Source organism: Panulirus ornatus, chromosome 33 (assembly GCF_036320965.1).
Source record: "Panulirus ornatus isolate Po-2019 chromosome 33, ASM3632096v1, whole genome shotgun sequence".
Lineage (NCBI taxonomy): Eukaryota > Metazoa > Arthropoda > Malacostraca > Decapoda > Palinuridae > Panulirus > Panulirus ornatus.
The window spans coordinates 5,129,389-5,156,251 of record NC_092256.1 but is presented as its reverse complement, the minus strand read 5'-3'; the positions used below and the strand labels follow the sequence as shown (position 1 = coordinate 5,156,251).

Genomic DNA, 26,863 nt, shown 5'->3' with positions numbered 1-26,863 from the left:
GACAAATCCTTAGAAAAACAGATTGATTTGTACGTGACGTTTATTGACCCGTGGAAAACATATGATAGGGTTGATAAAGACGATTTGTGGAAAGTCTCAAGAGCATACGGTGTGGGAGGTAAGCTGCTGAAGCAGTGAAAAGTTTTTATCAGGGATGTAAGGCATGTGTACGAGTAGTGACTGTTTCCCAATGAAGGTCGGTCTGCGGCAAGGGTGTGTTAGGGAGATATAGGCGAGAGTTTTGGAGACAGATGCGAGTATGCAGTCTGATGAGAGGCCTGGGAAGTGAGTCAGCAGCTGTTCGCTGATGATACAGCACTGGTGGCTGATTAAAGTGAGAAACGGCAGAAGTTGGTGACTGGGTTTGGAAAAGTGTGTGAAAGGAGAAAGTTGAGAGTAAATGTCAGTAAGAGTACGGTTATTAGGCTCAGCAGGGGTTGAGGGACAAGTTAACCGTGATTTAAGTACAAATGGAGAAAGGTTGGAGGAAGTGAAGGGTTTTAGATATCTGGGAGTAGAGTGGCAGCGAATGGAACAATGGAAGCGGAAATGAGTCACAGGGTGTGGGAGGGGGCGAAGGTTCTGGCAGAGACGAGGAAGTGTGGAAGGAGAGAATGTTATCCATTCCCGGTGCCACCGCACCCCAAAGGAAACGGCATCGCCACCCATTGCTTCAGCGAGGTACCGGCAGGAAAACGCAAAAAACTGGCAATATTTCTTCACATTCAGTCTCAAGCTATCATGTGTAATGCCCAAAAACAACAACTCCCGTTCCACATCCAGGTCCCACAGACCTTTCCATGGTTAACCCGAGACGTTTCACATGCCCTGGTTCAGTCCACTGACAGCATGTGGACCCCGGTATACCACATCGTTCTAATTCACTCTATTCCTCGTACGCCTCTCACCCTCGTGCATGTTCAGGCCCCGATCGCTCAAAATCTTTTCCACTCCAACCTTCCACCTCAAATTTGGTCTACCGCTTCTCCTTGTTCCCTCCTCCTCTAACTCATATATCCTCTATGTCAACCTTTCCTCATTCATTCTCTCCATATGTCCAAGCCATTTCAACACATCCTCTTGGACTATCTCAACGACACTCTTTTTATTATCACACATTTCTCTTACCTTTCACTACTTAAGCCACCTCACACTACGTATTGACCTCAAATATTTTATATCCAACATATCCACCCTTCTCCGTACAACCAGATCTATACCCAATGCCTCGCAACCATAAAATATTATTTTAACTATTATTCCTTCAAACATACCCATTTTCGCTGTCCACGCATTCTTCGTCGCTCCCAGAACCTTTGCCCCCTCCCCAAGAATATGGTTCCGTTGGCTGCTAGGTCCACTCCCAGATAATAAAAAACTTCACTTCCTGCAATTTTTCTCAATTCAGACTTTCATCCAAACTAACTTGTCCCTTAACCCTTCTGAACCTAATAAAACCTTGCTCTTAATGACATTTACTCTCAACTTTCTCCTTGCACACACTTTTCCACATTCAGTCACCAACCTTTGCAGTTTACCACTCGTATCAGCCACCAGTGCTGTATCATCGGCGAACAACAACTGATTCTCTTCCCAGGCCCTCTCATTCCTATTCTCTGCAAAACTCTTGCACTTACCTCCCTAACCACCCTATCCATAAACAAACTGAACAACCATGGAGACATCGCACAACCCTGCCGCAGACCGACCATCACTGGGAACCAACTCACTCTCCTCTCTTCCTACTCGTACTCATGCCTTACACTCTTGATATAAACCTCTTAAGATCTTCCACCCTGCCATATGCCAACTCCACATCCACAAGTGCTTCATACAAATCCATCTGCTTATCTAAGTATTTATCACATACATTCTTCATAACAAACACATGATCTACATATCCTCTACTCCTTCTGAAACCACACTGCTCCTCCCGAATCTGATGCTCTGTACATACCTTAAACCTCTTAATCAATACCCTCTCATACAATATTCCAGGAATACTCAACAAACTTATGCCTCTGTAGTTTTAACACTCACCTTTATCACCTTTGAGTTCTACGCTCAATCTCTCCTGGTACTTCCTCACACAAGTCTCCTTTCCAAGCTCACTTCCTCTCACTACTCACTCCTCCCCAACATTTTCTCTCTCTCTTTGGAAACCTCTAAAAATCTTCACCTTTGCCTCCACAAGAGAGTGATCAGACATCCCACCAGCTGCCCCACTCAGGATATCTATAAATAGATAGAAAAGTAATTAAATGAATATATATATATATATATATATATATATATATATATATATATATATATATATATATATATATATATACATATATATATATATATATATATATATATATATATATATATATATATATATATATATACATATATATATATATATATATATATATATATATATATATATATATATATATATATATATATATTCTTTTTTTTTTTTAATTTTCCAAAAGAAGGAACAGAGGGGGCCAGGTGAGGATATTCCAAAAAAGGCCCAGTCCTCTGTTCCTAACGCTACCTCGCTAACGCGGGAAATGGCGAATAGTTTAAAAGAAAGAGAAGGAATATATATATATATATATATATATATATATATATATATATATATATATATATATATATATATATCGACAACGGTAACCTCCAGAAGACCGATTTCGACGATGAAGGCCTGCACTGTGGCTGAGAGATTGACTTGGGGAGGCAGAAGTGATATTGTGACAGTGATTGTGTCAGCGTCGCGTCGCGTCGCCTCGCCGCAGTGTATCGAGACAGACTTCCCCAGAACTTTTAAAGGGGAAGTAAATGTTTATAGTTGTGTTAATGGAGTGATAGTTTTCATGCATGGTGTTTTTGACAAGAAAATAGTGAAGTTGGAGAAAAATGTAGCTTAGACATTGAAGCTTATTGATACAGTGGTGAAATTGATGAGAACTGCTATAGACGTTTGTGTGAATAAATTGTACATTTCCTTTTCCATAGCCAGAGGTTGAACCATTATGTGACATTCTTTTTTTTCATTCATTTCAATCTAAAAGTTTGTTTTCTAAATTGTTTCTTACATTTTTCATATGTATATATATGTATGTGTGTGTGTGTGTATGTGCGTATGTGTGTGTATGTGTATATGTATATATATATATGTATATTATCCCTGGGGATAGGGGTGAAAGAATACTTCCCACGTATTCCTCGCGTGTCGTAGAAAGCGACTAGAGGGGACGGGAGCGGGGGGCCGGAAATCCTCCCCTCCTTGTATTAACTTTCTAAAATGGGAAACAGAAGAAGGAGTCACGCGGGGAGTGATCATCCTCCTCGAAGGCTCAGAGTGGGGTGCCTAAATGTGTGTGGATGTAACCAAGATGTGAAAAAAGGAGAGATAGGTAGTATGTTTGAGGAAAGGAACCTGGATGTTTTGGCTCTGAGTGAAACGAAGCTCAAGGGTAAAGGGGAAGAGTGGTTTGGAAATGTCTGGGGAGTGAAGTCAGGGGTTAGTGAGAGGACAAGAGCAAGGGAAGGAGTAGCAATACTCCTGAAACAGGAGTTGTGGGAGTATGTGATAGAATGTAAGAAAGTAAATTCTCGATTAATATGGGTAAAATTGAAAGTTGATGGAGAGAGGTGGGTGATTATTGGTGCATATGCACCTGGGCATGAGAAGAAAGATCATGAGAGGCAAGTGTTTTGGGAGCAGCTGAATGAGTGTGTTAGCGGTTTTGATGCACGAGACCGGGTTATAGTGATGGGTGATTTGAATGCAAAGGTGAGTAATGTGGCAGTTGAGGGAATAATTGGTATGCATGGGGTGTTCAGTGTTGTAAATGGAAATGGTGAAGAGCTTGTAGATTTATGTGCTGAAAAAGGACTGATGATTGGGAATACCTGGTTTAAAAAGCGAGATATACATAAGTATACTTATGTAAGTAGGAGAGATGGCCAGAGAGCGTTATTGGATTACGTGTTAATTGACAGGCGTGCGAAAGAGAGACTTTTGGATGTTAATGTGCTGAGAGGTGCAACTGGAGGGATGTCTGATCATTATCGTGTGGAGGCTAAGGTGAAGATTAGTATGGGTTTTCAGAAAAGAGGAGTGAATGTTGGGGTGAAGAAGGTGGTGAGAGTGAGTGAGCTTGGGAAGGAGACCTGTGTGGGGAAGTACCAGGAGAGACTGTGTACAGAATGGAAAAAGGTGAGAACAATGGAAGTAAGGGGAGTGGGGGAGGAATGGGATGTATTTAGGGAATCAGTGATGGATTGCGCAAAAGATGCTTGTGGCATGAGAAGAGTGGGAGGTGGGCTGTTTAGAAAGGGTAGTGAGTGGTGGGATGAAGAAGTAAGAGTATTAGTGAAAGAGAAGAGAGAGGCATTTGGACGATTTTTGCAGGGAAAAAATGCAATTGAGTGGGAGAAGTATAAAAGAAAGAGACAGGAGGTCAAGAGAAAGGTGCAAGAGGTGAAAAAAAGGGCAAATGAGAGTTGGGGTGAGAGACTATCAGTAAATTTTAGGGAGAATAAAAAGATGTTCTGGAAGGAGGTAAATAGGGTGCGTAAGACAAGGGAGCAAATGGGAACTTCAGTGAAGGGCGTAAATGGGGAGGTGATAACAAGTAGCGGTGATGTGAGAAGGAGATGGAATGAGTATTTTGAAGGTTTGTTGAATGTGTCTGATGACAGAGTGGCAGATATAGGGTGTTTTGGTCGAGGTGGTGTGCAAAGTGAGAGGGTTAGGGAAAATGATTTGGTAAACAGAGAAGAGGTAGTAAAAGCTTTGCGGAAGATGAAAGCCGGCAAGGCAGCAGGTTTGGATGGTATTGCAGTGGAATTTATTAAAAAAGGGGGTGACTGTATTGTTGACTGGTTGGTAAGGTTATTTAATGTATGTATGACTCATGGTGAGGTGCCTGAGGATTGGCGGAATGCGTGCATAGTGCCATTGTACAAAGGCAAAGGGGATAAGAGTGAGTGCTCAAATTACAGAGGTATAAGTTTGTTGAGTATTCCTGGTAAATTATATGGGAGGGTATTGATTGAGAGGGTGAAGGCATGTACAGAGCATCAGATTGGGGAAGAGCAGTGCGGTTTCAGAAGTGGTAGAGGATGTGTGGATCAGGTGTTTGCTTTGAAGAATGTATGTGAGAAATACTTAGAAAAGCAAATGGATTTGTATGTAGCATTTATGGATCTGGAGAAGGCATATGATAGAGTTGATAGAGATGCTCTGTGGAAGGTATTAAGAATATATGGTGTGGGAGGCAAGTTGTTAGAAGCAGTGAAAAGTTTTTATCGAGGATGTAAGGCATGTGTACGTGTAGGAAGAGAGGAAAGTGATTGGTTCTCAGTGAATGTAGGTTTGCGGCAGGGGTGTGTGATGTCTCCATGGTTGTTTAATTTGTTTATGGATGGGGTTGTTAGGGAGGTAAATGCAAGAGTCCTGGAAAGAGGGGCAAGTATGAAGTCTGTTGGGGATGAGAGAGCTTGGGAAGTGAGTCAGTTGTTGTTCGCTGATGATACAGCGCTGGTGGCTGATTCATGTGAGAAACTGCAGAAGCTGGTGACTGAGTTTGGTAAAGTGTGTGGAAGAAGAAAGTTAAGAGTAAATGTGAATAAGAGCAAGGTTATTAGGTACAGTAGGGGTGAGGGTCAAGTCAATTGGGAGGTGAGTTTGAATGGAGAAAAACTGGAGGAAGTGAAGTGTTTTAGATATCTGGGAGTGGATCTGTCAGCGGATGGAACCATGGAAGCGGAAGTGGATCATAGGGTGGGGGAGGGGGCGAAAATTTTGGGAGCCTTGAAAAATGTGTGGAAGTCGAGAACATTATCTCGGAAAGCAAAAATGGGTATGTTTGAAGGAATAGTGGTTCCAACAATGTTGTATGGTTGCGAGGCGTGGGCTATGGGTAGAGATGTGCGCAGGAGGATGGATGTGCTGGAAATGAGATGTTTGAGGACAATGTGTGGTGTGAGGTGGTTTGATCGAGTAAGTAACGTAAGGGTAAGAGAGATGTGTGGAAATAAAAAGAGCGTGGTTGAGAGAGCAGAAGAGGGTGTTTTGAAATGGTTTGGGCACATGGAGAGAATGAGTGAGGAAAGATTGACCAAGAGGATATATGTGTCGGAGGTGGAGGGAACGAGGAGAAGAGGGAGACCAAATTGGAGGTGGAAAGATGGAGTGAAAAAGATTTTGTGTGATCGGGGCCTGAACATGCAGGAGGGTGAAAGGAGGGCAAGGAATAGAGTGAATTGGAGCGATGTGGTATACAGGGGTTGACGTGCTGTCAGTGGATTGAATCAAGGCATGTGAAGCGTCTGGGGTAAACCATGGAAAGCTGTGTAGGTATGTATATTTGCGTGTGTGGACGTATGTACATGTGTATGGGGGGGGGGGGGTTGGGCCATTTCTTTCGTCTGTTTCCTTGCGCTACCTCGCAAACGCGGGAGACAGCGACAAAGTATAAAAAAAAAAGAAAATATATATATATATATATATATATATATATATATATATATATATATATATACATTTATATTTTTATTTATTATACTTTGTCGCTGTCTCCCGCGTTTGCGAGGTAGCGCAAGGAAACAGACGAAAGAAATGGCCCAACCCCCCCCCATACACATGTATATACATACGTCCACACACGCAAATATACATACCTACACAGCTTTCCATGGTTTACCCCAGACGCTTCAAATGTCTTGATTCAATCCACTGACAGCACGTCAACCCCGGTATACCACATCGCTCCAATTCACTCTATTCCTTGCCCTCCTTTCACCCTCCTGCATGTTCAGGCCCCGATCACACAAAATTCGTTCACACTCAGTCTCTAGCTGTCATGTATAATGCACTGAAACCACAGCGCCCTTTCCACATCCAGGCCCAACAAAACTTTCCATGGTTTACCCAAGACGCTTCACATGCCCTGGTTCAATCCATTGACAGCACGTCGACCCCGGTATACCACATCGTTCCAATTCACTCTATTCCTTGCCCGCCTTTCACCCTCCTGCATGTTCAGGTCCCGATCACTCAAAATCTTTTTCACTCAATCTTTCCACCTCCAATTTGGTTTCACACTTCTCCTCTTTCCCTCCACCTCTGACACATATATCCTCTTTTTCAATCTTTCCTCACTCATTCTCTCCATGTGACCAAACCATTTTAAAACACCCTCTTCTGCTCTCTCAACCACACTCTTTTTATTACCACACCTCTCTCTTACCCTTTCATTACTTACTCGATCAAACCACCTAACACCACATATTGTCCTTACACATCTCATTTCCAGCATATCCACCCTCCTCCAGACAACTCTAACTATGGCCCACACCTCGCAACCATATAACATTGTTGGAACCACTATTCCTTCAAACATACCCATTTTTGCTTTCCAAGATAACGTTCTCGACTTCCACACATTTCTCAACGCTCCCAGAACTTTCGCCCCCTACCAAACCCTATGACTCATTCCCGCTTCCATGGTTCCGTCTGCTTCTAAATCCACTCCCAGATATCTAAAACACTTCACTTCATCCAGTTTTTCTCCATTCAAACTTTTCTCCCAATTGACTTGTCCCTCAACCCTACTGTACCTAATAACCTTGCTCTTGTTCACATTTACTCTCACCTTTATTCTTTCGCACACTTTACCAAACTCAGTCACCAGCTTCTGCAGTTTCTCATATGAATCAGCCATCAGCGTTGTATCATCAGCAAACAACAACTGACTCACTTCCGAAGCTCTCTCATCCTCAACAGACTGCATACTTGGCCCTCTTTCCAAAACCTTGCATTCACCTCCCTAACAATCCCATCCATAGACAAATTTAACAACCATGGAGATATCACACACCCCTGCCGCAAACAACTTTCACAGAGAACCAATCACTTTCCTCTCTTCCTACACGTACACATGCCTTACATCCTCGATAAAAACTTTTCACTGCTTCTAACAACTTACTCCTACACCATATATTCTTAATACCTTCCACAGTACATTTCTATCAACTCTATCATATGCCTTCTCCAGATCTATAAATGCTACATACAAATCCATTTACTTTTCTAAGTATTTCTCACATACATTTTTCAAAGCAAACACCTGATCCACACATCATCTACCACTTCTGAAACCACACTGCTCTTCCCCAATCTGATGCTCTGTACATGCCTTCACCCTCTCAATCAATATCCTCCCATATAATTTACCAGGAATATTCAACAAACTAATACCTCTGTAGTTTGAACATTCACTCTTATCCCCTTTGCCTTTATACAATGGCACTATGCAAGCATTCCGCCAGTCCTCAGGCACCTCACTATGAGTCATACATACATTAAATAACCTTACCAACAAGTCAACAATACAGTCACCCCCTTTTTTAATATATTCCACTGCAATACCATCCAAACCTGCTGCCTTGCCGACTTTCATCTTCCGCAAAGCTTTTTCTACCTCTTCTCTGTTTACCAAATCATTCTATCTAACCCTCTCACTTTGCACATCACCTCGACCAAAACACCCTATATCTGCCACTCTGTCATCAAACACATTCAACAAACCTTCAAAGTACTCACTCCATCTCTTTCTCACATCACCATTACTTGTTAGCACCTCTCCATTAGCGCCCTTCACTGTTGTTCCCATTTGTTCCCTTGTCTTACGTACTTTATTTACCTCCTTCCAAAACATTTTTTTATGCTCCCTAAAATTTAATGATATTCTCTGACCCCAACTCTCATTTGCCCTCTTTTTCGCCTCTTGCACCTTTCTCTTGACCTCATACCTCTTTCTTTTACACATCTCATTTGCATTATTTACCTGCAAAAGTCGTCTAAATGCCTCTCTCTTTTTCACTAATAATCTTACTTCTTCATCCCCCCACTCACTACACTTTCTAATCTGCCCACCTCCCACGCTTCTCATGCCACAAGCTTCTTTTGCACAAGCCATCACTGCTTCCCTAAATACATCCCATTCCTCCCCCACTCCCCTTACCTCCTTTGTTCTCACCGTTTTCCACTCTGTACTCATTCTCTCCTGGTACTTCCTCACACAAGTCTCCTTCCCAAGCTCACTTACTCTTACCACTCTCTTCACCCCAACATTCTGTCTTCTTTTCTGAAAACCTCTACCAATCTTCACCTTCGCCTCCATAAGATAATGATCAGACATCCCCCCAGTTGCACCTCTCGGTACATTAACATCCAAAAGTCTCTCTTTCGCCCGCCTATCAATTAACACGTAATCCAATAATCCTCTTTGGCCATCTCTCCTACTTAAATACGTATACTTATGTATATATCTCTTTTTAAACCAGGTATTCCCAATCACTAGTCCTTTTTTCAGCACATAAATCGACAAGCTCTTCACCATTTCCATTTACAACAATGAGCACCCAATGTACACCAATTATTCCCTCAACTGCCACATAACTCACCTTTGCATTCAAATCACCCATCACTATAACCCGGTCTCGTGCATCAAAACTACTAACACACTCACTCAGCTGCCCCCAAAACACTTGCCTCTCATGATCTTTCTTCTCATGCCCAGGTGCATATGCACCAATAATCACCCATCTCTCTCCATCCACTTTCAGTTTTACCCATATCAATCTAGAGTTTACTTTCTTGCACTCTATCACATACTCCCACCACTAATGTTTCAGGAGTAGTGCTACTCCTTCCTTTGCTCCTGTCCTCTCACTAACCCCTGACTTTACTCCCAAGACATTCCCAAACCACTCTTTACCCTTTACCCTTGAGCTTCGTTTCACTCAGAGACAAAACATCCAGGTTCCTTTCCTCAAACATGCTACCTATCTCTCCTTTTTTCTCATCTTGGTTACATCCACACACATTTAGACACCCCAATCTGAGCCTTCGAGGAGGATGAGCACTCCCCGCGTGACTCCTTCAGTTTCCCCGTTTAGAAAGTTAAAATACAAGGTGGGGAAGGTTTCTATCCCCCCGATCACGTCCCCTTTAGTCGCCTTCTACGAAACTTGAAAAATGCGTGAGAAGTATTCTGCAGTTTCTCACCCGAATCCGCTACCAGCGCTGTATCCTCAGCGAACAACTGACTCACTTCCCAAGCTCTCTCATCCACAACTGACTGCATACTTGCCCCTCTCTCCACAGCGGACTGCGTATTTGCCCCTCTCTCGAAAACTCTTGCATTCACCTCCCTAACAACCCCATCCATAAAGAAATTTAACAACCATAGAGACATCACGCACCCATACCGCAAACCGACATTCACTGAGAACCAATCACTTCCTCTATAAAAACATTACACTGCTCCTAACAACTTCTCTCCCACACCATATATTCTTAATACCTTCCACATAGCATCTTTATGAACTATCATACGCCTTCTCCAGGTCCATAAATGCTACATACAAATCCATTTGCTTTTCTAAGTATTTCTCACATATATTCTTCAAAGCAAACACTTGATACGCACATCCTCTACCATTTCTGAAACCACACTGCTCTTCCCCAATCTGATGTTCTGTACATACCTTCACCCTCTCAATCACTACCCTCCCACATAATTTCCCAGAAAAACTCAACAAACTTATACCTCTGTGATTTCAGCACTCACCTTTATCCTTTATCCCCTTTGCCTTTGTACAATGGCACTATGCATGCATTCCGCCAATCCTTAGGCACCTCAGTATGAGTCATACATACATAAAATATCCTTACCAACCAGTCAACAACACAGTCACCTTTTTTAATAAATTCTACTGCAATACCATCCAAACCCGCTGCCTTGCCAGCTTTCATCTTTTCAAAGCTTTTACTGCCTCTTCTCTGTTTACCAAATCATATATATACATATACATATATACTTATTCATTTATTTTACTTTGTCGCTGTCTTCCGCGTTAGCGAGGTAGCGCAAGGAAACAGAAGAAAGAATGGCCCAGCCCACCCACATACACATGTATATACATACACGTCCACACACGCAAATACATATACCTATACATATCAATGTATACATATATATACACACAGACATATGCATATATACAAATGTACATAATTCATACTGCCTGCCTTTATTCATTCCCATCGCCACCTCGCCACACATGGAATAACAGCACCTTCCCCTTTCAAGTGTGCGAGGTAGCGCTTGGAAAAGACAACAAAGGCCCCATTCGTTCACACTCAGTCTCTAGCTGTCATGCAATAATGCACCGAAACCACAGCTCCCTTTCCACATCCAGGCCCCACACAACTTTCCATGGTTTACCCCAGACGCTTCACACGCCCACGTTCAATCCATTGACAGCACGTCGATCCCGGTACACCACATCGTTCCAATTCACTCTATTCCTTGCCCGCCTTTCACCCTCCTGCATGTTCAGGCACCGATCACTCAAAATCTTTTTCACTCCATCTTTCCACCTCCAATTTGGTCTCCCACTTCTCGTTCCCTCCACCTCTGACACATATATCCTATTGGTCAATCTTTCCTCACTCATTCTCTCCATGTGACCAAACCATTTCAAAACGCCCTCTTCTGCTCTCTCAACCACACTCTTTTTATTACCTCACATCTCTTACCCTAATATTACTTACTCGATCAAACCATCTCACACCACATATTGTCCTCAAACATCTCATTTCCAGCACATCAACCCTCCTCCGCACAACTCTATCCATAGCTCATGCCTCGCAACCATACGACATTGTTGGAATCACTATTCCTTCAAACATACCCATTTTTGCTTTCCGAGATAATGTTCTTCAAGGCTCCCAGAATTTTTGCCCCCTCCCTCACCCTATGATTCACTTCCGCTTCCATGGTTCCATCTGCTGTCAAATCCACTGCCAGATATCTAAAACATTTCACTTCCTCCAGTTTCTCTCCATTCAAACTTACCTCCCAGTTGACTTGACCCTCCACCCTACTGTACCTAATAACCTTGCTCTTATTTACATTTGCTCTCAACTTTCTTCTTTCACACACCTTACCAAACTCAGTCACCAGCTTCTGCAGTTTCTCACATGAATCAGCCACCAGCGCTGTATCATCTGCGAACAACAACTCACTCACTTCCCAAGCTCTCTCATCCACAACAGACTTCATACTTGCCCCTCTTTCCAAAACTCTTGCATTCACCTCCCTAACAACCCCATCCATAAACAAATTAAACAACCATGGAGACATCACACACCCCTGCTGCAAACCTACATTCACTGAGAACCAATCAATTTCCTCTCTTCCTATACATACACATGCCTTACATCCTCGATAAAAACTTTTCACTGCTTCTAACAACTTGCCTCTCACACCATATATTCTTAATACCTTCCACAGAGTATCTCTATCAACTCTATCATTTGCCTTCTCTAGAGCCATAAATGCTACATACAAATCCATTTGCTTTTCTAAGTATGTCTCACATACATTATTCAAAGCAAACTCCTGATCCACACATCCTCTACCACTTCTGAAACCACACTGCTCTCCCCCAATCTGATGCTCTGTACATGCCTTCACCCTCTCAATCAAAACCCTCCCATATAATTTACCAGGAATACTCAACAAACTTATACCTCTGTAATTTGAGCACTCACTCTTATCCCCTTTGCCTTCGTACAATGGCACTATGCAAGCATTCCACCAATCCTCAGGCACTTCACCATAAATCATACATACATTAAATAACCTTACCAACCAGTCAACAATACAGTCACCCCCTTTTTTAATAAATTCCACTGCAATACCATCCAAACCCTCTGCCTTGCCGGCTTTCATCTTCCGCAAAGCTTTTACTACCTCTTCTCTGTTTACCAAATCATCCTCCCTAACCCTCTCACTTTGCACACCACCTCGACCAAAACACCCTATATCTGCCACTCTATCATCAAACACATTCAACAAACCTTCAAAATACTAATTCCATCTCCTTCTCACATCACCACTACTTGTTATCACCTCCCCATTAGCCCCCTTCAATGAAGTTCCCATTTGCTCCCTTGTCTTACGCACTTTGTTTACCTCCTTCCAAAACATCTTTTTATTCTCCCTAAAATTTAATGATACTCTCTCACCCCAACTCTCATTTGCCCTCTTTTTCACCTCTTGCACCTTTCTCTTGATCTCCTGCCTCTTTCTTTTATACATCTCCCACTCATTTGCATTTTTTCCCTTCAAAAATCGTCCCAATGCCTCTCTCTTCTCTTTCACCTATGTATGTAAGTAGGAGAGATGGCCAGAGAGCGTTATTTTATTACGTGTTAATTGATAGGCGCGTGAAAGAGAGACTTTTGGATGTTAATGTACTGAGAGGTGCAACTGGAGGGATGTCTGATCATTATCTCGTGGAGGCGAAGGTGAAGATTTGTAGAGGTTTTCAGAAAAGAAGAGAGAATGTTGGGGTGAAGAGAGTGGTGAGAGTAAGTGAGCTTGGGAAGGAGACTTGTGTGAGGACGTACCAGGAGAGACTGAGTACAGAATGGAAAAAGGTGAGAACAAAGGAGGTAAGTGGAGTGGGGAGGAATGGTATGTATTTAGGGAAGCAGTGATGGCTTGTGCAAAAGATGCTTGTGGCATGAGAACCGTGGGAGGTGGGCAGATTAGAGAGGGTAGTGAGTGGTGGAATGAAGACGTAAGATTATTAGTGAGACACACACACACACACACACACATATATATATATATATATATATATATATATATATATATATATATATATATATATATATATATATATATATATATATGCAGGTAAAACTACAAAGAAACGGAGAATACTTTGTGTCGGCCGTTTTCGTACAGTAAGATGGATAAATAAAACGATGTATAGTCTGACAGGAGAGTATCATATCTGCCTGACACAGTTCCGTCTGAGCGTAATATATGACAACTTGATAGCTACTGAATCTCAGGGTAAGGTACAGTATGCCTACAGGCAACATCATCACTTACTGTTATGGTAACATGCATCTGTGGCTACGTCCTTGTAACACTGATCAATGACACTGAGGGGACAGTGATGGAAGATGAGGTCAAACCTCTCATCGTCCCAATCACAACAGCAAATAAAGCCAACCTCTCACTATCCCAGTCCACGATAGCAGATGAGGTCAGATCTCTCACTGTATCAGGTCATAGCACATTCTTCTCACAAATATAGAAGCAAAATATGAAAGAACCGAACACTTCTGTTTCTCTCGTTGGATAAAGTCCAAGGTTTGAGCAGCTGTTGTATTTCTCTATGAATCGAGATTTCTTCGCGAGGTGAGGTGAGGTTACGACTGGCTGGGTGGGTTATGCTGGCTTATCTAGCTACATTAGGTTGGATCTTTACAATTGGGTTGAAGAAGAAAGAATGTACTCACGCATGACGTTATGAAGTGACAGTGTTGCATGTAAGTGCAGAGAGAGTGTGTGTAAAATTAAGCTGGAAATTTAAGTTTCCCTCAGCGAAGAGACGTCTTACGTTTTTCAAGAGCACTGAAGCTCAAGATGTGTTATTATTGAGGGCAAGACCAAAGTTTGAGCATCATGAAGCCAGTTAACGGGAGAGCTCAGGTAAAGCTTCTTAAAAATTAACATGCACGAATCAAGGCGTGACAGACTCACCCTCAAGGTATATGCAACTTGTTTGTGCATACACACTAAGTCAAATCTTCACAAGATGTTCCGTATATGTATCATATAGTCTAAACTTCCTTTATAATACGAATATATTGTTACCTATGTTGCTGACAGCATCACATACTACCCTGTACCTATATATCATGTATTTGATGCAACCTAGACCTTCCCCCCTTCCTCCCCCGACGGAAATGGGACCCTTTTGGGTCCCTGGGCTCCTTTCGGACCCACATTTCACCCCTCTATGTTGATGTACTGTATCCATTGTCGCTCTATACTAGCCTCCACCTACCCCGAGATATTTGCCCTTCACCCATACTTTCTCTAAAATGCTTTGTCTAAATATATCTCGACCAAAAAATATTCTTAAAGCGAAAACTAAAACCAGAGTAAACTCTGCCGAAGTTCACCAAGCCTTGCAATATCTATCTACAGACATGAATCTAATCGATGCAAACAAACGTAAACCACTGTGAGTGAATCCTGCCACCTAAGGTAAACTAATGCGAGTGAATCCTTCCAAAACCGCTTGTATCTTGTTCTCTCTCTCTCTCTCTCTCTCTCTCTCTCTCTCTCTCTCTCTCTCTCTCTCTCTCTCTCTCTCTCCCCCTATGATTCACTTAGAAGTGACAATGAACGCTTGTAGATGTTCCTACGTCAAATTCTTGCTTCGACACACCGGTAAGCCATGCTGAAGCTAACTCAGGCCTTAACAGCTGCTGGTAGAGGATAATCTCAAAATAAGCCTTTACATTCATGAATCTTAAATGTTCAAACGTTCACCTGCAGATAGGATTCATCGGAAGGTTCACTATGATAACCACGAGTACACGCGGACTCGACCAGAGTCTGCTCAAAAGCAATACCTAAAAGCCTCGCCGGTGAGCCATAACGAGGCAGGCTCGTGATATATGATACTGACTCGAGCATGCCCCAGCCCCTCGCCAGGCAGAATGTAAACAAACCTTCCTTTCACGGGTGCGAACCTGCTCTGTGTTCGCTGGCTGTTTAGACTGCTGGGAAAGGTGGTGGTTTAAAGGATTATGCCATGACTAATGTAGCCATCATGTTTATTAACCTAAGCTTTGGGTAATGTGTTAATCGTCAAGCTTATCATTCTCTTAATAAACGACCGGGATCATTCTTGTCATAATTTCCTCGAGGGCTAAGGTGGTGTTTACTTTTACATTCGTGAAAAGTTTGATTATAGATCTCTCTCTCTCTCTCTCTCTCTCTCTCTCTCTCTCTCTCTCTCTCTGCACTTTGTCTGTGTCACACAAGACTACATGCCTCTGTCGTGTAGTGGTTAGTGTTACTGACCATTAGTCAGCAGGGGCCAGCCTAGGGTTGAACCCTCAAGGTCTTGGGTGTGGCAGTCGGCTTAGCTCCAACCCAGGTGTTCATCCTCCCCTCGGAGCTGGTCGATAAATGGGTACCTGTGTGTGTGTGTGTGTGTGTGTGTGTTTGTGTGTGTGTGTAAACATGGGAGTACAGACGTTTCAAATGTACAAGGTTAAGAGACGGGGCAACATAAGTGCAACACTCTCTCTAATGCAATATATAGATCACATAATATTGACATAGTAATTATATATTACAAAATTTTCAAGATCAGTATTCAAGTATTGTTCAAGTGAGACATTCTACCACTAAACATATAACAATGTTGTCAGTTATCTAATCATTTGACATGTGAGGTCTGAGGATTGGATGCGCTGTGCTTGTAAGCAAAAAAAGTGAGTGCAATTCAGCGTAAGTTTATCGTATAAGGCAGGTATGAGAGGGGTGAGGTTCAGAGCATACTTGGAGGTGGTTTCATGTAATTTGTGATAGGTGTTGTAAGAATGTATGCGAGAATACCTTGAAAAGCAATGGATTGTAGTAGCATTATGGTTGGGAAGGTATGATTAGAGTTGTATGTATGCTCATGTGGGCAGGATTAGGCGAATGCTAATAGTGTGTGGAGGCAAAGTTGTTAGAGGCCAAATTGATAAAGTTTTTTGAATAGGTGTAGGGTCATGTGGAGGTGAAGGTGAAGAGAGGGAAAGGATTGGTTTCAGTGAAGTGTAGGTGTTGTCGGATGGTGTGTTTGTTGAAAATGTATGTGAGAAATATTGATACAGGATGGGTTGTATGGGATGTAATGGAAGTCTGGAAAGATTGTAGGAGTTGAAGAGTCTTTGGAAGGTATTAAGAATATGGTTGGGAGTGTCAAGTTGTTTATGAAGCAGTGAAAGTTTTGGTGGATAGGATGTTCGTGAGGAAGATGAGGAAGTGATTGGTTCATGAATGTTTGGTTGAAGGTGTGTGGATATTCATGGTTGTTAAGTAATTGTGATTTATGAGGAAGGTTGTTAGGTAGTAAAGAAGAGTGGAGGGTCAAGTAATGGAGTGAGTTTTGAGGGATGAAACTGGAGGAAGTGACAGTGTTGTTCAGATATTGACAGCTTGGCTATTCTGTCGAGGATGGAACATGGATGACTGAAGTTGGATAAGTGTGTGGAAGAAGAAGTAGGTAAGTGATAAGATTATTGGTAAGTAGGCTGTGTAAGTCAATTGGGAGGTGAGTTTGAATGGAGAAAAAATGGAGAGTATGTTTAGATACTGGTAGTGTCTGTAGCGATGGCATGGGCGAAGTGGATATGAGATGTGGAGGGCGAAATTTTGGGAGCCATGAAATGTGTGAAGTCGAGACATTTTCGGAAAGCAATGGTTGTTTGAAGGAATATGTTCAACATGTTGGTATGGTTGCGAGGCGTGGGCTATGGATAGAGATGTGCGCAGGAGGATGGATGTGCTGGAAATGAGATGTTTGAGGACAATGTGTGGTGTGAGGTGGTTTGATCGAGTAAGTAACGTAAGGGTAAGAGAGATGTGTGGAAATAAAAAGAGCGTGGTTGAGAGAGCAGAAGAGGGTGTTTTGAAATGGTTTGGGCACATGGAGAGAATGAGTGAGGAAAGATTGACCAAGAGGATATATGTGTCGGAGGTGGAGGGAACGAGGAGAAGAGGGAGACCAAATTGGAGGTGGAAAGATGGAGTGAAAAAGATTTTGTGTGATCGGGGCCTGAACATGCAGGAGGGTGAAAGGAGGGCAAGGAATAGAGTGAATTGGAGCGATGTGGTATACAGGGGTTGACGTGCTGTCAGTGGATTGAATCAAGGCATGTGAAGCGTCTGGGGTAAACCATGGAAGGCTGTGTAGGTATGTATATTTGCGTGTGTGGACGTATGTACATGTGTATGGGGGGGGGGGGGTTGGGCCATTTCTTTCGTCTGTTTCCTTGCGCTACCTCGCAAACGCGGGAGACAGCGACAAAGTATGAAAAAAAAAAAAAAAAAAAAAATATATATATATATATATATATATATATATATATATATATATAAAGTTTCTTGAGTATTCCTGGTAAATTACATGAGAGGGTATTGATTAAGAGGGTGAAGGCATGTACAGAGCATCAGATTGGGGAAGAGCAGTGTGGTTTCAGAAGTGGTAGAGGATGTGTGGATCAGGTGTTTGCTTTGAAGAATGTATGTGAGAAATACTTAGAAAAGCAAATGGATTTGTATGTAGCATTTATGGATCTGGAGAAGGCATATGATAGAGCTGATAGTGATGCTCTGTGAAAGGTATTAAGAATATATGGTGTGGGAGGCAAGTTGTTAGAAGCAGTGAAAAGTTTTCATCGAGGATGTAAGGCATGTGTACGTGTAGGAAGAGAAGAAAGTGATTAGTTCTCAGTGAATGTAGCTTTGCGGCAGGGGTGTGTGATGTCTCCATTGTTGTTTAATTTGTTTATGGATGGGGTTGTTAGGGAGGTGAATGCGAGAGTTTTGGAAAGAGGAGCAAGTATGCAGTCTGTTGTGGATGAGAGAGCTTGGGAAGTGAGTCAGTTGTTGTTCGCTGATAATACAACGATGATGGCTGATTCATGTGAGAAACTGCAGAAGCTGGTGACTGAGTTTGGCAAAGTGTGTTAAAGAAGAAAGTTGGGAGCAAATGTGAATAAGAGCGAGGTTATTAAGTACAGTAGGGTTGAGGGTCAAGTCAATTGGGAGGTAAGTTTGAATGGAGAAAAACTGGAGGAAGTGAAGTGTTTTAGATATCTGGGAGTGAATCTGGCAGTGGATGGAAACATGGAAGCGGAAGTGAATCATAGGGTAGGGGAGGGGGCGAAAATTCTGAAAGCCTTGAAGAATGTGTGGAAGTCGAGAACATTATCTCCGAAAGCAAAAATGGGTATGTTTGAGGGAATAGTGGTTCCAACAATGTTGTATGGTTGCGAGGCGTGGGATATGGATAGAGTTGTGCGCAGGAGTGTGGATGTGCTGGAAATGAGATGTTTGAGGATAATATGTGGTGTGACGTGGTTTGATCGAGTAAGTAATGTAAGGGAAAGAGATATGTGTGGTAATAAAAAGAGTGTGGTTGAGAGAGCAGAAGAGGGTGTTTTGAAATGGTTTGGTCACATGGAGAGAATGAGTGAGGAAAGATTGACCAAGAGGATATATGTGTCAGAGGTGGAGGGAACGAGGAGAAGTGGGAGACCAAATTGGAGGTGAAAAGATGGAGTGAAAAAGATTTTGAGTGATCGGGGCCTGAACATGCAAGAGGGTGAAAGGCGTGCAAGGAATAGAGTGAATTGGAACGATGTGGTATACCGGGGTCGACGTGCTGTCAATGGATTGAACCAGGGCATGTGAAACGTCTGGGGTAAACCATGGAATGTTCTGTGGGGCCTGGATGTGGAAAGGGAGCTGTGGTTTCGGTGCATTATTACATAACAGCTAGAGACTGAGTGTGAACGAATGGAGCCTTTGTTGTCTTTTCCTAGCGCTACCTCGCACACATGAGGGGGGAGGGGGTTGTTATTCCATGTGTGGTAGGGTGGCGATGGGAATCAATAAAGGCAGACAGTATGAATTATGTACATGTGTGTATATGTATATGTCTGTGTGTGTATATATATGTATACATTGAGATGTATATGTATATACATGTGTATGTGGGTGGGTTGGGTCATTCTTTCGTCTGTTTCCTTGCGCTACCTCGCTAACGCGGGAGACAGCGACAAAGCAAAATAAATATAGCACAAGGTAGCACAAGGAAACAGACGAAAGAATGGCCCAACCCACCCACATACACATATATATACATACACGTCCACACACGCACATATACATACCTATGCATTTCAACTTATACACACACACACACACACACACACACATATATATATATATATATATATATATATATATATATATATATATATATATATATATATATATATATATCCCTGGGGATAGGGGAGCAAGAATACTTCCCACGTATTCCCTGCGTGTCGTAGAAGGCGACTAAAAGGGGAGGGAGCGGGAGGCTGGAAATCCTCCCCTCCCGTTTTTTTTTTTAATTTTCCAAAAGAAGGAACAGAGAATTGGGCCAGGTGAGGGTAGTCCCTCAAAGGCCCAGTCCTCTGTTCTTAACGCTACCTCGCTAATGCGGGAAATGGCGAATAGTTTGAAAAAAAAAAAAAAAAAATATATATATATATATATATATATATATATATATATATATATATATATATATATATGCGCAGATATACAGACGAAAGAATGGCCCAACCCACCCACATACACATATATATACATACACGTCCACACACACACATATACATACCTATGCATTTCAACTTATACACACACACACACACACACACACACACACATACATGCTGCCTTTATTCATTTCCGTCGCAACCCCGCCACATATAAAATGACAACCCCCTCCCCCCGCACGCCCGCGAGGTAGCGCTAGGAAAAGACAACATTCGTTCACAGTCTCTAGCTGTCATGTATAATGCACCTAAACCACAGCTCCCTTTCCACATCCAGGCCCCACAAAACTTTCCATGGTTTACTCCAGACGCTTCACATGACCTGGTTCAATCCAATGACAGCACGTAGACCCCGACATACCACATCGTTCCAATTCACTCTATTCCTAGCACGCCTTTCACCCTCCTGCATGTCCAGGCCCCGGTCGCTCAAAATCTTTTTCACTCCATCCTTCCACCTCCAATATGGTCTCCCACTTCTCCTCGTTCCCTCCATCTCTGACACATATATCCTCTTTGTGAATCCTTCCTCACTCATTCTCTCCATTTGACCAAACCATTTCAATACACCCTCTTCTGCTCTCTCAACCACACTCTTTTTATTACCACACATCTCTCTTACCCTTTCATTACTTGCTCGATCAAACCACCTCACACCATATATTTTCCTCAAACATCTCATTTCCAACACACCCACCCTCCTCCGTACAACTCTATCTGTAGCCCACGCCTCGCAACCATACAGCATTGTTGGCACCACTATTCCTTCAAACATTTTTGTTCTCCGGGATAATGTTCTCGCCTTCCACACATTCTTTAATGCTCCCAGAACTTTCGCCCCCTCCCCCACCCTGTGACTCACTTTTGCGTCCATGGTTCCATCCGCTGTCAAATCCACTCCCAGATATCTAAAACACTTCACTTCCTCCAGTTTTTCTCCATTCAAGCTTACCTCCCAACTGGCTTATCCCTCAACCCGACTGTACCTAATAACCTTGCGCTTGTTCACATTTACTCTCAGATTTCTTCTTTCACAAACTTTACCAGTCTCAGTCACCAGCTTCTGCAATTTCTCACCCGAATCATCCACCACCGCTGTATCATCAGCGAACAACAACTGACTCACCTTCCAAAGACTGCATACTTGCCCCTCTCTCCAAAATTCTTGCATTCACCTCCCTAACAACCCCATCTATGAACAAATTAAAAAACCACGGAGGCATAACGCACCCCTGCCGCCAACCGACATTCACTGAGAGCCAATCACTTTCCTCTCATCCTACTCGTACACATCCTCGATAAAAACTTTTCACTGCCTCCAGCAACTTGCCTCCCACACCATATATTCTTAATACCTTCCACATAGCATCTCTATCAAATGCCTTCTCTAGATCCATAAATGCTACATACATATCCATCTGTTTTTCTAAGTATTTCTCACATATACTCTTCAAAGCAAACACCTGATCCACACATCCTTTACCACTTCTGAAACCACACTGCTCTTCCCCAGTCTGACGTTCTGTACATGCCTTCAACCTCTCAATCAATACCCTCCCATATAATTTCCCAGGAATACTCAACAAACTTATACCTCTGTAATCTGAACACTCACCTTTATCCCCTTTGCCTATGCGTGCATTCCGCCAATCCTCAGGCACTTCACCATGAGCCATACATACATTGAATATCCTCACCAACCAACCAGTCAACCAGTCAACAATATTCTCATATTCTAGTTTCTTTAAGCCATATTACGTGGTAAATCATGAAGAGAACGCCTGTGAATCCTACCTTTTTACAAGGCATTATAATTTCCTGTGTATCTTATACTTTGATGTATTACACACTATTAACCACTAAGCCATGACTAACAACCCCTTGTACTACAATTGTCAATGGAGATACATATCAAGCGCAATGAATCCTTACAAAACCTGTGTCCACAACCTAGTAACATGTGTTGAAGGAGAGTTTCTAAAGTAATGCTTCTTAACCACTCACTGTGTATGATAAGTCCTCAGCCCGGGTGTCTATTTACACTTCCGCCTTCAGACTCAGACAGTTCTGACTCCGCTCTGACTGGCGACTATCCTTACATCAGGGGTTCATATACCCCAAACTCTCGGCAGCACCATCATGCCTTTTCTTTTCAATGTTTTTCACCATCCTCTATGAAATGTTCTGTACAGTCAAACCAGCAACATCTTCGGCATTAGATATTCTTCATACGGCTCATAACCGATGTTTCTGATTTGCAACGATTAAGAACTTAAATGTGAGTGCGGAAAGCTGAATTTAAAGATGTAAACTGCTATTAACTTTATTCCAGGACTGCAACAGTAAACACATGTATTTTCACCCTACAGTGTCTTCCTTGCACATCATTCTCATGTCCTTGCCATACCATCTTCTCGTCTTTCCTCCTGCATTGCCCACGTTATTCATGGCTTCTGTTCTAAGTTGTAACTAGTCATTAGGGATGTGTCAACTGTGCAAACACCTTGCATATCCCACCTGTAACTAATTTTCGTAGAAAAAAGTTTCATGTCTATATTCTTTTCTGTCGTGCAATGTGCCAATCCTAACTTTTGCATTCCGCATTGTCGTCGACACTCAGCTAAGCCCTACTCTTAAATACCTACCATCCCTCGCACCTTAACATGTCATTAACCTGCAGTTTACCCAATCGTTTCCCCATCGCTGTTAGCAGTTTCGTGGTAATGTTCCACAACACTGGTGCACCGCTCTGAGAAAAAAAAAAACTTACATTTGTGGAGATAGATTTGGAGCAGGACTTTTTGCTGAACGGTATCAATTTGAATTGCGTATAACAGAATAAAGAAAGGCTGATATAAAATCAAGTAATATGGTTGTGATATCTCAAAAAAAATTTATTACAACCTTACCTGGCTGCCAAAATGATAGCAGTAAAATGCCAAAACTGAGCTATGCGGTTAACTATCGCATGGCCGCTCGCTGTGACGTGTATTCGCTGGTATCCGGCGCCAAGTTCGCGGTGCTCAATCACGGGTGCGAGTGGTACGTTTTGACTGAGAATATCAAACATTCAGATAAACTTGGACAGCTAGGGAGGTTCACCGAGGTTTTCACAAATTCTGTTGATATTTTTTTACGAGATTACTTTAATCAGCCTCACATATTCCTACCTACACGACAATCGCCCTATTTCTATAATATCTGAGACGGCACGGGCAGCTGAGGCCCTAATCAAGGACACTCCATCAACGTTATATATATATATATATATATATATATATATATATATATATATATATATATATATATATATATATTGGAAAGGATCACAAATTTGCGAGTGATCAAGTATATTCCTACGAGTCCACGGGGAAAATGAGACAAGATAAGTTCCCAAGTGCACTTTCGTGTAATAATCACATTATCAGGGTAGACACCAGAGAGAAATCTAACAGTCAGTTGATATGCAACGAAGAGACGTAGCGAGGACGCCATTTGGTAAACATGCGATTGTCCAAGACAGACAACGAGTGCATCATAAACTTATCATTTTACAAATTTTATCAATAAAGTGATCTAATTTGTATAGACTATCACTAATATTAAGATTATAATTCTTTGTGTATTTTATAATAGAAGATTCAATGATATTTCTCGAGGTAATAGAGTTAATAACCGAGATGACATTTCTCCAGTCAATACAATGATCATAGTTTTCTAACGTGATTAAACAAGGCATTTGATTCTTGTCCCGTTCTTATACTATATTCATGTTGCTTTAATCTAACAGAAAGATCCTTACCAGTCTGACCAACATAAAGCTTATCACAATTTCTACATGGCACTTTATAGATGCACCCAGGAGAATTTTCTGGTGAATTCCTGATTAAGGTATTCTTTATGGTATCATAATTGCTGAAGGCAACATTTACATTAAAGAATTTAAGCAACATGGGAAGTAAAGTAGAATTATCATCAAAAGGGAGAACTACAAAATTGTTGGTGTCAATGGGAGGTTTGGGCTCAACTCCATAAAATCATTTCTTTGCTAACTTAAGGGATTTATCAATGAAAGATCTAGGATACTTTAACTTAGATCCAATAGAATATATCTTCTCAAACTCGTCATCAATATACTCTGGACTGCAAATACGTAATGCCCTAGGGAACATAGATTGAAATGATGATAATTTAATTCTGTCATGTTGAGATGAGTAATAATGGATATATGAGCATACATTGGTCGGTTTTCTGTATATGCTAAACTTAAACTTGTTTCTTTGCCTATGGATCATGCGATCTAAAATTGGTAACATACCATTACTTTCGTTTTCTACTGTAAATTCGATAGAAGGCACTAAAATTGTTAAGGGGAAAAATATTTGTTAATTTTCATTTGTTGGCCAAACACAAAGAACATCATCTACATACCTACACGAGATTGCACTAGAAGGTAAGATATCCTTTAGTAATTGTGTTGGAAAAAATTCCATATAATGATTATTTAGTACAGGTGAAAGAGGATACCCATAGCCATACCGAACTTTTTAGCATAATAATCTCCATTGAAATGAAATACAGTCGTTTATACACAATTTTATCGGTTCCATGAAAACAGACTTTGAAACAGGCAAATGAATATCATTCAAGACATCAAACAAATATTCTAAAAGGTCATCAACTGGAACTTTTTGTGAAAAGTGAGGAAACATCAAAGCTAACTACTTTGAAATCAAAATTAGCATTGATATCGTCAAGCTTATTGACTAAATCTACATTGTTCAAGATACTAGAATTTGATATCTAACCCACTGAAGGGCTTAATAAACTAACCATTTTGACAATTTATATGTGATGGAGCCTACTGAACTCACTATAGGTCTTGCTGGAAAATTTTGTTTATATGTTTTGATAAGTCCATACATATATGGCAATGAAGAGTACAAAGATGACAAACTTTTGATAAGAGAACCATTACCTTTCAACAACAACCTCATTTCTATATTGCTTCTAGGGGATTTTTACTGAGTTTGAAATATGTTGTGTCATCATTTAAAAGATCATTCATTTTAGATAAATAGTGACTTTTGTCAAAAATCAACAGTCTTAGCCATATCTGCTTTAGTAATATGTATATCCTTGTCTTTTTCAAAGTGTTGATAGCTCTTATAGATCTTTTAGGGCAATTAGGATCCACTGGTTTTGACAAACTGGCATATACTAAACCCTTACAGATATCAATTCCATCATTAGTTGAATTACTGTTTTCTCTGAATTACAAAAAGACTGTGCCATCAACACAGCTGGCTTCCCTGTTAGAGCACACAAAACTTAATCCACAGCCTAATGCACACAAGGAATCCTTATCTAGTTGTTTATTAGCCAGGTTTATCATAAAGGAAGGGTTTGTGTTCTTAGTCCAGTCGCTGTTTTTAATAAGATGCTCCAACTTACAATTTAGTTTCATTTGTAGCCTATTGCGTTCATTCCTTAATCTATTACAGCAACAGTCCAACATCCAGTTCTTCCAATATGTCGGTATTGCCATTTGAAAGGCTACCTTAATTTCTAATGCAATTTGGTATAGGTATGTAGATGACGTTCTGTGTGTTTGGCCTACAAATGAAAATTTACAAATATTTTTCCCCTTACTTAACAATTTAGTACCTTCCATCAAGTTTACTGTAGAAAATGAAAATAATGGTATGTTACCATTTTGAGATTGCATGATCCATAGGCAGGGGAAAAAGTTTCAGTTTAGCATACACATAAAACGGTATTTGCAGTCCAGAGTACATTGATGATGAGATTGAGAAGATATATTCTACTGGATCTAAGTTAAAGTACCCTAGATCTTTCATTGATACCCTTAAGTTAGCAAAGAAATCATTTCATAGAGTTAAGCCCAAACAACTATTCGAATACTAAGTTAGCATGCCTGCCTCTTGCACAGGGGTCCCGGGTTCGATCCTGGCTGTTGGAGGTTTGTATGTTCTATGAAGGTGCGCGTTCATATGCACTTTATTCGTATTCATATACCTCCGCGTTGTACAGTTAGGTTCGGTAAAACGCTATCAGCTGGCTATGTGCGCCTGTTGGGAAATAACCGGTACAGACCCCGTTGCTCACCATTGTGAGACGAAGGGTATTCGAGTACTTAGTATTCGAACAGTTGTTTCCTGTTAGCCATGCCCATAGCCTAGCGGTTAGCATGCCTGCCTCTTGCACAGGGGTCCCGGGTTCGATCCTGGCTGTTGGAGGTTTGTATGTTCTATGAAGGTGCGCGTTCATATGCACTTTATTCGTGTATATATATATATATATATATATATATATATATATATATATATATATATATATATATATATCCTGGGGATAGGGGAGAAAGAATACTTCCCACACATTCCTCACGTATCGTAGAAGGCGAATAAAGGGGATGGGAGCGGGGGGCTAGAAACCCTCCCCGCCTTGAATTATACTTACTAAAACAGGAGTCACGCGGAGAGTGCACAGCCTCCCCGAAGGCTCAGATTGGGGTGTCTAAATGTGTGTGGATGCAACCAAGATGAGGAAAAAGGAGAGATA

General features: G+C 41.5%; 1 protein-coding gene across 3 annotated transcripts in view; it reads right to left on the bottom strand.

Moving 5' to 3' along the window:
* LOC139759418 (uncharacterized) overlaps positions 1-26,863 on the bottom strand; it is an 853,213-nt gene that overhangs the window by 815,630 nt on the left and 10,720 nt on the right. The window lies entirely within an intron of this gene.